Genomic DNA, 10,154 nt, shown 5'->3' on the forward strand with positions numbered 1-10,154 from the left:
AAATAAATAAATAAAATGAGTCAAATGCTTTGGTTGACAATGATGGCACAAGATAATGCTGCTATATATTTAATGCAAAAAGTTATACAAGCAAGCAATATTTGACTTAAAGGCTTAATTTTAGATAAACCATAAAAAAAAAAAAAAAAACATTAAATGTCGCATTAAATGATTTATTCAGCTAACAGAAATAGCACAATTCTTCCCTATCAGACACTGTTAAGGACACACAACTGCAAACAGGGGTTGGGGGTGTGCATACTTATCTCACCTGATGTAACAAGACAGTGTTTCCTCGTTGGCACCTGGGGGAGGGGCAGGAACGGATGGAGGGGACGCTGGATCAGAGGGGATAACGACAGGAAGAATAAACACATGAATAAATAACAGCAAAAGGCAAACAGAGCCCAGCCATCAGTCCGATTTGGCCGAGCCTCGTCGCTCGCTTGTTCACTCACAGCTGGGAAATTCACGGTAACTTGGTTTGGTCGAGGAGGAGAAAATAAAGTGTCTCCGAAACATTGGACTCACCTCGATGTAGGCAGGCCAAATGCATGTGGCAGATGTCAGCATTCAGATTTTTTTTTCTCTCTCCATAGTGTTGGATTGCGGCAGGAAAGGAGCCATGGGGTGCTGCAGGAGTATGTGTTTGTGTGCATTTGTGCATATTTATTTTGCTTGTGTATATGTGTGTGATGGATGCAGAAGAGGTCATAAAAGAGTAAACAAAGAGAATATGAAATTATAACAACTAGAAAAAGGCTGGGGGAAAATGAGTAGTTAAAACCATTAAAATTGTTTTGATGCTGCATGAAGTTAATATGGTATTTGAAGTTCAATTAAAAGATGCTGAGATAGCACATTGATTATGGTTACTCAAACTTTTTTTCTCAGTATATCCATTTACCTTCCAACTGTACTATTCATACCAGGTCAGCAGAACAGTACAAGTGTGGAAGAAGCACACTCTATGAATGTAAGAATCAGTGGTGATTTTAACACATGTTCACCCCCCCTCAAAGGATTTAAATTTCTTTGTTATATGGAGGGCGAGGGGCAGTGGGTCAGATTAGTGGAAAAGAAGCAACATACAGTAGCAAAACATGCACCAAGATTTACCATGTTATTCAAACCTGCAGGTTTTTGTTTTTTTTTTGTCTCGGAGAACACACAGAATGTGTTCATGTTATCAACATTCGCTCACAAGTTAGCAGTAACATGTTTTTTTCCAGGATCTACCCGACAGTTCAGGCTCTTGTATGTAACTCCCAGAGGAGAGCTATGGGGATCTTTTTCTCTGGGCCTATCTGAGCACACAAGCAGTAATAAATACACATCTTATATATGTGTGAGGGTGTGCGTCTGTGTCTGCATGGCTGACTCAAAACCGACCCTTTGAAGTGAAGTAACGATGAGGGGAAGTTAATTACGTCCCATTATGCAGGCTGGGCGCGACCATGCACCAGTTAAGGCCATGTTTTTCCCTTTAATTAACTAGAAAGCCAAGCGCTCGCCTGTCAGGAAGCTGCTAAAAGAGCATTTCAGAGGAAGAAACCCTCGGGGCGCTGATGAGAGGGCGCTAGGACTGGCCACATGTTAATGGCGAGGTGTTAGCATCTTAAACCGCGTTATCATTCGCCAGTCTCAGTAGTCTTACGGAAATGTGCAAAGGGAAATCTCGGGGATGGTCTCCAGGGGAAAACTAGCACAGCTCCTTGACTTTGAGAGTTGATGCTCCAGCACTACAAAGTCTACAGGACTGGGGGAAGTTTAGGAACTTTTTTAACTGCTTTAAAAAGAGCCGAAAGAGCCTGAGCGGTAACTTCTTAATTAGTAAGTCCCTTGGATGGCTGGTGGATATGTAGCCAAACTGGAGAACTTTGGAACCTGATTATCATCTCCAGCCTGAGAGGAGTTTCTCAAGTGCGACTCTCAGGTTAAAAATCGCTCCATCAAAGCTGCAGATAGATAAATTCACAGTTGGAAGAAGTAAACAAATTTTAAAGTTTCAGTCATCCATTTAACGACCATCTGGATATGTAACATTTTTTTGAAGAACACAGTTTAAAGAGGGAAAATATTTTTCAAATTTTCTCGACCTATGTATAAACACAGATATAGTTTCAAAAAGAGCATACACTTAGATATATTAAAGGTTTTTAATGGATGTGAAACTGCTACTTGGGTGTCATTACGTATAGGCATTTATAAAGGAGTCAGACCCAAAAGCAGATAAAAAAGATATGGTATTTCACATCATAAGTCTTGAAGACAATGATTTACATCACACATTATCAAGGGTTCTTTCTATATTAAGCTCATCTCTTGCAGTATTTTTTTTTCTTGAAAAGCTTTGAAGAGTAGCACAATAATCTATGAGAGTACAATGTGATCAATACCAGGCCAATATTTTGTTTACCTGTTGATATTTATTATAGTAAATTCAGCAATATTCCTGCTTAAAATACACCAAAAGATGCATTGAGAAATTGTCTTTTACTTACTTTACCATTTATTTATTTATTGCTTGGAATTTTTAAATATATTTTAGTAATGCATTTTCCATTTCTTTTTTTGGCTAAATGCTTTAAGAAAAGTTTAACAAAAAGTTGTATTTTTGTGCTTTGTGTTATGAGAATTTAAATCAATTCATTAGTTGTAAACTTTTGTACACTTTTCATGGATCTTTTTAAAACAAACAAAACAAAACACTGCTGAACTTGTGGACACCATTTGATCATGTTATTTACCCCCCTGCCATTGTTCCATTTGAGCTTGGAAATAATGCTCCCTGGCAACAGAGAAATCAAACCCTCTCATGCACTGACACCTCACAGTTAGCAGTGGACTAGCTGGCAGACTTACAGTAATTTCTAGACTTAAGCAGACAACTGCTTAACATCTTATTTCGAGCACCTTGTTGAAACTTCACAGTGTTCGCCTGATAGTTTCCACGACTGTAATTGAACATTGTTTGCCTTGCTCGCTCACAGAATATACACATGCAGGCCTTGTAATGTCGGCTGTTTGCGAAATGACATGATTGCAAAAAATGAAACTGTCAGGTGCTCCTGCTGCAGGTAACTAAAACTAGCGCTGCAGTGTCTTTAATTGGTGTGTGTCTGTTTTTTCTGTGCTGTGCTCAGTAGGATAGGGATGGTTGCAGGGACGCCTGTTTGCAAGGCAGGCAATTAGACAGATAGTGACAGCATGAAATATGATGATTACTGTCATACAAAAGCACATTTATTGAATTGAAAAGATAACTGGAATAACCACAATTTTGTTTTTACTGCCAGTGTTGCTATGTTGGTCACTTCGCTTTATTCTCTCAGCTAATGCTCTCTGACGATGCTCAGTCTTACAGGGCCTAAGATGTCTCTTCCATTTTTGCTTAGTGCTAATATGTTGTCTGTTCTGTGATTTTTTGAGGGGTCACTACAAGTGTTATATTTTCTGTCAATTTCCCACAAATACGGTGTATTTTTCTTTATTTGCTCAGGTTTTATCTTTAGAAAGAGTCCCTCAGCTTGATATCACATTTATTGTTGGACGCAGTCAAATCACTGATGAATACTTGCATTAAAACTCAACAGTGGGGAATTATTCTTGGTTTAGATGCTCAGCAGACAGAAGAGACCACAAAATCTCAAATCATAAGATGAATAAAGGCAAGTTTTGCCATTCTTAAGTTGAATACATAATTCTCAAAGCCTTTATGCAAGAAGGTTAATTAACTCGATCCATGGAAGTGTTGCCAATATACAATACTGTGCACTGCCAAAGGGTGGTGCTAACCACAAACTGAATTAACCCTCGGTTGCACTCTTAGACACACGCTTGAATCCAGAATACCTTCACTTAATGTATATGGTCACAACAAATATATATTTTTACATATTTTATATGTATTGTCTGATATTTTTATACATGATCTAGCAACAGCAGGTTTTTACTCATGCCACAGTACACACACACACACACACAGGACATACACAGTTTTTGTCACTCTCTCCACATGTATTGACCGGTCTGGGGGGTCAATGACTGTGCAGATGACAACTGAGTTGTTATTAATGGCTGCTGGGTTCCAATATATCCGTATCTGTGCTGGGAAAATGGTCTGTAGCCTGCCCACACTCCTTCCCCCACACTGGGCTCCAGCTGTCTGGCTCCAGTGTGTAAAAAGATCCAGGACTGTCTTCTCTTTTTTATCCTCTCATAACCTCTTAAAACTGTGGAAAAGCAGGGAAAATCAATATTAAAAATGCTTCTGGAAGTTTCCGACTAGTTGATAAATGTGCTGGGAAGTCATTACAATGCAACACATTTAGTAAGTGTTCTGCATGCTCTAGTGAGCAGATGAAAAGGGGCATTTGAAAAGAGTCGCGCAGCTAAGTTACATAAAATAAAATAGTTTTCAGTATAATATGATAATATAATAATTTTCCGATCCACTCCCAGCTCAATAAGGTTCCTGTTTGGACGAGGATTATTCTCCGTAGGTGAACCCAGTAAATGAATTCAGTCAGAGCAAACCATGGCAGCAGAAACCAGGGCAGCATTTGATTGTGTGTCCTGGATAGAAGAAGAGTGTTGAAGAAGGAGGAGGGCCTGCAGCTTCACACACTGTCCATTTATTCCAGACAGCCATTTTATTCTCACAGTACTCACAGTATAGCCTGTGAGGCACCGACCCCCGTCCGTCTGATCATCTGTAACCAGTATTGTTTTTTTCCACACTTCTCTATCCTCTTGTGACTGGTGGGCCGACCCTGGCTGCTGCCACCCTGGCTGCTGCTTTTACTCTGGGCTGCCTCAAAAATCATGAGGCTAGTTGTAGTGCATCCTTGTCGCTTTCAGTTTCTTATTAATCTTCACTCATGTAGTCATCTTTTTTTTTCGCCCCACTCCATCAAATAAATTAACATCTAATTAGTGCCTTTTAAGATTTGATGACATCACTACAGAATCTCAGGTGCTAGTTGAAACAGACATGTCAGTCTAAAGAATCACTTCCTTGAGCTTTAGAAAATGATAATAGTATTTCGGTATAATATATATTTGTATCATCTTATGGACTAAATGATTAATCAGTTAATCAAGGAAGTTATAGGCAAGTTAATCCATAATGAAACAAATCGTACATTTAATACTAGTTCCCTAATTTTCGTTATTTCCCCATTACCAATTTACCTTAAAATGTTTGTCAAACTGTTTCACATTGATTGGGATGTATATTAAAAGATTTGAGTAGATTATGCTGTCAGCTACGCTTCTGGTAGAAATTAGGGATTGTTCCGTATTGTTCACTCCCTCTTTTTTTTTCTTTTACACACACAGAGACAAAGCATCTATTTTTTTGAAATATATCACAGTAGTGGGTAGCAACGGAACTACAGCGCAATCAGTTTTACCCTTCTGTGTTATCTTTCACATTCTCATTTCATCTTTTACAAACACAGCATTTTCTGCCTTTCTATCCCTCTTCATAACTAGTGTTCTGCCCATGTGGGGTTCTTTTTCTCCTTAACAGTATGCTCCCACTCTCTTTTTATCTCTCCATCTTGTTCTATTCTTGCAGATTCCCTATCCTGTCTAATCTACCACTCACTCTTTCAGTCCTCTCAGTCCCTATCCTCCATCCTCCCCTCAGTTTTTGTCTCTTTCACCCCTCTCAGTCTGTCTCCCTCCCCGGATGGGTTCCGGCTGTTGAGCTGGTGGGGCTGGTGGCTTGTGTGACGGCTCGGCTGTCTGGTGTCGCGTGCGATCAGGGCGGACGTCGCGCGGCGAGGACGATCGGAGCTGAGCGCCTCCGCCTCACCGCGGGTCACCTTTCACGGGCAATTAGTGTCGGAGCAGAGGCGCGCTCGCCGCTTGTCGGCCCCGCTTATTGTGAAGATCAACGGCAATCAGTCTACACACTCCACTCTGCACTCTCCCCTTCGCTCCTTTCACATCTCTGCCTCCAACCCTCACTCTCTCTTCCCCCTGTCGTTGTTTGTTGCCTCTCTATCTCTTTGAGTTTTCCCCCAATGCGCTTTTGCAGCTCTCTAGCTAATGGCTGCTGCCTGGCAATATGTTATCCGGCTGTTCAGTTCTCTCTTCATTATACGCACTTTGACTTATTTGCCACTTCTGTTGAACCAAAATCATATAATGCCATAAAGACACACCACATCCCAATGCTCCTCTTTCTCCTCTCTGAACATTATTTAATTCTCTTCTTTTTCTCTTTAGCTGACTGCGCAGGATGCTCCCTGTGCATTTTACTCTCAAGGACTTTTCTCCATCTTTCTTGTTGTTTTTCTCTCACATCATCAATCTGTGTGCATCCGAGAGTCAAAGGTTTCCATTTTCATCAAGTGATCCCATATTAGGGCCATAAACTTCTTCAGACTGCAACATTTAAAAGTCATAAACTCTGATTCAGACCCCTGGTACAGTGGTTCACCAGAATCCAATGAAGGTCAGTCGAAGTTTACTGTTGGTCAGTAGCAGCAAGTACTGGGTAGTGGGATTGAAATCAATATCACAAACTAGAGCCACATCACTACTGTATAACAGCACTGACATAAAATGAGTAAATATAAATAACTGATAAATAACCAAAAACTGTCCAGAAATTGTCTGTTTTTTTAAGTATTATTGGGCGATATTTAATCGGCTAATTTTTTAAACTCTAAAACTCTGATATTTTAATTGGCCTTAAAGGTACAGTGAACCTATGTACAAATGAGATATGATTAGGGCTGGGCAATATATTGATATATCTATATCTTGTTGATAGAGGTTGTTAGCCACATGTTCATGGTAATTCTATGTTCTGTATCAAGGCAACTGGATGTGTTTTCAGTTTCTTGATGACGTTTCACTTCATCCAAGAGGCTTCTCCAATTCTAACTAACTAAAGGGGAGTTGCAGGCTTTTAGACTCTGTGTGGGAGTCTCTTTACAGAGTCATTAAAAACATGTCTGCGCTCTTGGTAAGGCCACTTGTGGGTAGTTGACCCAACTGGCCTTCGTGTGGATTGCTAGGGCTATGTGAGCACTAGGTGAGTACTGCATTGTAGGTGTGTGAGATATCCATATCAGGATATGCGCCAATGTATCATCTTAGATTTTGGATATCCCGGTTTTAAAGCCCAATACTTGCCTTCACCCAATAGAAGTACCAATAGCCACCCCTACAAAATTGTCACAATATCAATAATGAAGCATTTAGTCAAAAATGATGTTGTATTTGGTTTTCTTAAGTGCCTTTGAGGAGATTTTTAAAAATATCGATATGTGTCGTGTTCCACGAAATAGCTGAAAAATGTATATGTATATTATGGGAAGGCATGGTATAATTAAGCAATATTACCCTCGAGGGTGTGCTTTAACGTCATTTGAGCACGACAGAGATGCGGTCAGCAAGCAGCACTGAAGTGCTCAAATGAAGTTAAAGCACACCCTCGAGGGTAATATTGCGATTATACAACTAATACCAAAAAAAGTAGAATGTATAATCAAAATATATCCATGTTGATGGACAATTTGCTCTCAAATTTTAAAGGTTTTTGCGAGTGTGCATTGTGTTTCCATGGAAACACATGGGGTCTGACTAATAACTGAAACAAAATCAGTCACGTCAGTAGACTCATATGTGTAATGGAACGTAGTTTACCCCTCCAGCAAATAATCCAAACCTTAGTAACGACCTAGCAACAGAAAGGATTTTCTAGTCCCAGATGATGAACTCTGAGCTGACGTTAATGTTTTATCGCGGTCACAGAATTTCCTGAACTAAATCAATACTGCACAGATAAACAGAAAAGGCTTATTTTTATCGCCCAAGTTATAACAAAGATGTTGATTTTTTTTCTTTTATATTTTTTATAAAATGTTTTCACCGCGGTCACAATAGTGTCTCTCACACTGAAGGGAAAATAAATAATAGCCGGGGCGTTTATTTGTTTCAATCACTTAACAGACCAGCCATTTATTTGGGACCAGGGGGCAATTTGGGACAGGCGTTTAATTCCTTCCTCTCAAAAATCCGGGATGAAAATGTCACAAACTTCGCCAGCTTCTCGGTGAATTCTCCAGCATCCTGCTGGGCAATAGTTGTCTTCTGCAAGTGAAGTTGTTGCGGCGGAGGAAACGATTCAGCTGACCAGCACTCGCAGATAACTCCTGTTACGCCATTGCCCTGATCATTTTGCGGGACACTCTCTCATGGCGTGCCCGTTTGCTGATAACTAATTCCCACATGTTTATCTCCAGCTCCTCGCTAGCCTTCTTCCTCCCTCCAGCAGGCAGCCTGGTCCTGTTGCTGTCCTCCTCGGACAGCTCGTTTTATTTTATCGCCAATCTCTCACTCTCTTGGGGTCGACAGAGAAACGTCTAGCGGCTGCTTCTCCCGACTTTTCCTCTGCATATTTAATGGCAGAAAGTTTGTATTTCAAGTCGTACTTTTTTTTGCTCCAGCTCTGACAGTTACTATGTTGCCATGCAGATGGATACACTATTGCCACAGACTTGGCGGAGTAATATTTTGAGTAATGAGTCAGGCATGCTGTCATGCTGATTTGAGCACGGTCAAAATGTCTTGTTGACCAATCAGATTGCTTGGTTGGAACTACTTGTTGTATAATAATCAAATGTATGTTAAAAGCAACTGACTGTGTTCTACTTCTGTGCAATACATGAGACCAAACCCACTTAAATATTATCATGACATAATGCCACTAAACTAGTAAAGCTAGCTTTCAAGAGGCTTCACAATTCAGAAAATCACCTAAAATCACTAAATACTTTTTTTTTTTTTTTTCATTTTCAATCACATTATATATATCATTATGTTGTGACTGGAATCTGTTTGCAAACAGCAGCTGACCTTGTTTTAGTATCGGTGGTGTCCCTACTTAAAGGTTGTCAAAGTTGGCACTGACTGAATGCTTTTTTTCAAGGAAGATGATGCACGTCATCGTGTAACCAGAGGTGTGGTGTGTTTGTGTGTACATTGCCTGCAGTTGACTTTATGCAAGGAAGCAAAGTAGAAATCTCTGTTGACACTTTGGTGCCGTTTTTCAAGGCCAGTAAAAGATCCTGATCTGAGAATGACCTTTTTATATTCATGTGTGCATATTTGTTTGAATAATGAGTTTTTCTTGTATGCAAACAGTCACATACATCGGTTTTTAAAAGGCAACGTTTATAAAGTCTTTCAGAATCAGTTCAACAATGCTCTTTTGCATTCTTAAGCTTTCAATCTTTGAACGTTTGCTTCTGTTGCTTAAGTAACGAGCAAGGAAAACAAATAACATTTTTGTGGACACAGTGTTTGCCTGAGTGTTTTAAATGTACGATATATTCATGGATACAGTCACTATTTCACAACTTTGATACCATTGTTCATGTTCACATTTTGCCCACTATAAACAATAACAAATTTTGTCTAAAGACACTAGAGCTGTCAGTTTTTGGGTCAAATTCAAATAAATTTGAACTGACACGTCATTTCTTCATATGCAATGATATAGTCTAATGCAGTGGTGTGCATATAAACGGTTATTGCTCCTGATGAGCAGATGACACCTTGCATGGTAGCTTCTGCCACCAGTTTATGAATGTGGGTCTGAAGGGGCAAAAAAGAATTGATTAGCTAGTAAGAGTAGAAAAGCACGATTATAAATGCAGTCCATGTACCGTTTTTCCAGCTTATGGGATCAGCTGGACTTTGTTAACAAAATTCCTCCTCCATTTTTGTTTGATAGCCTACAGGTCGATCCCACCAGATGTGTCGCTTGAAATGTATCGCCAACAAAACCATTGTTTCTCCATGGTATGGTGCACCCAGTGTGTGTTCCCCACCATGTTTTTCTTGTGGATTTTAGAGGTTTGAACTATTGAAAATGGGTGAAAGGCAAAAATATTCCATGTTAATGTCTCCCCCTATACAAAAGGGTCAGTCATTTTGTTGTTGCTTTTTTTTCAGATACTACTCACTGTTATTTAAGCCTCAAATCTTTTCAGATTAAAATGTTATTTTCAAAGTTTGTGTATGGAAACAGTCACACGCATTGTTTAGGTGTATTTCTGTATGCTTGATCAAAGCTTTTCTTCCAATATATGTCTAGTAAGCAGGCATTGCATTTGTTTTGATGAATG

This window comes from Sparus aurata, chromosome 3, assembly GCF_900880675.1.
Source record: "Sparus aurata chromosome 3, fSpaAur1.1, whole genome shotgun sequence".
In the NCBI taxonomy this organism is placed as follows: domain Eukaryota; kingdom Metazoa; phylum Chordata; class Actinopteri; order Spariformes; family Sparidae; genus Sparus; species Sparus aurata.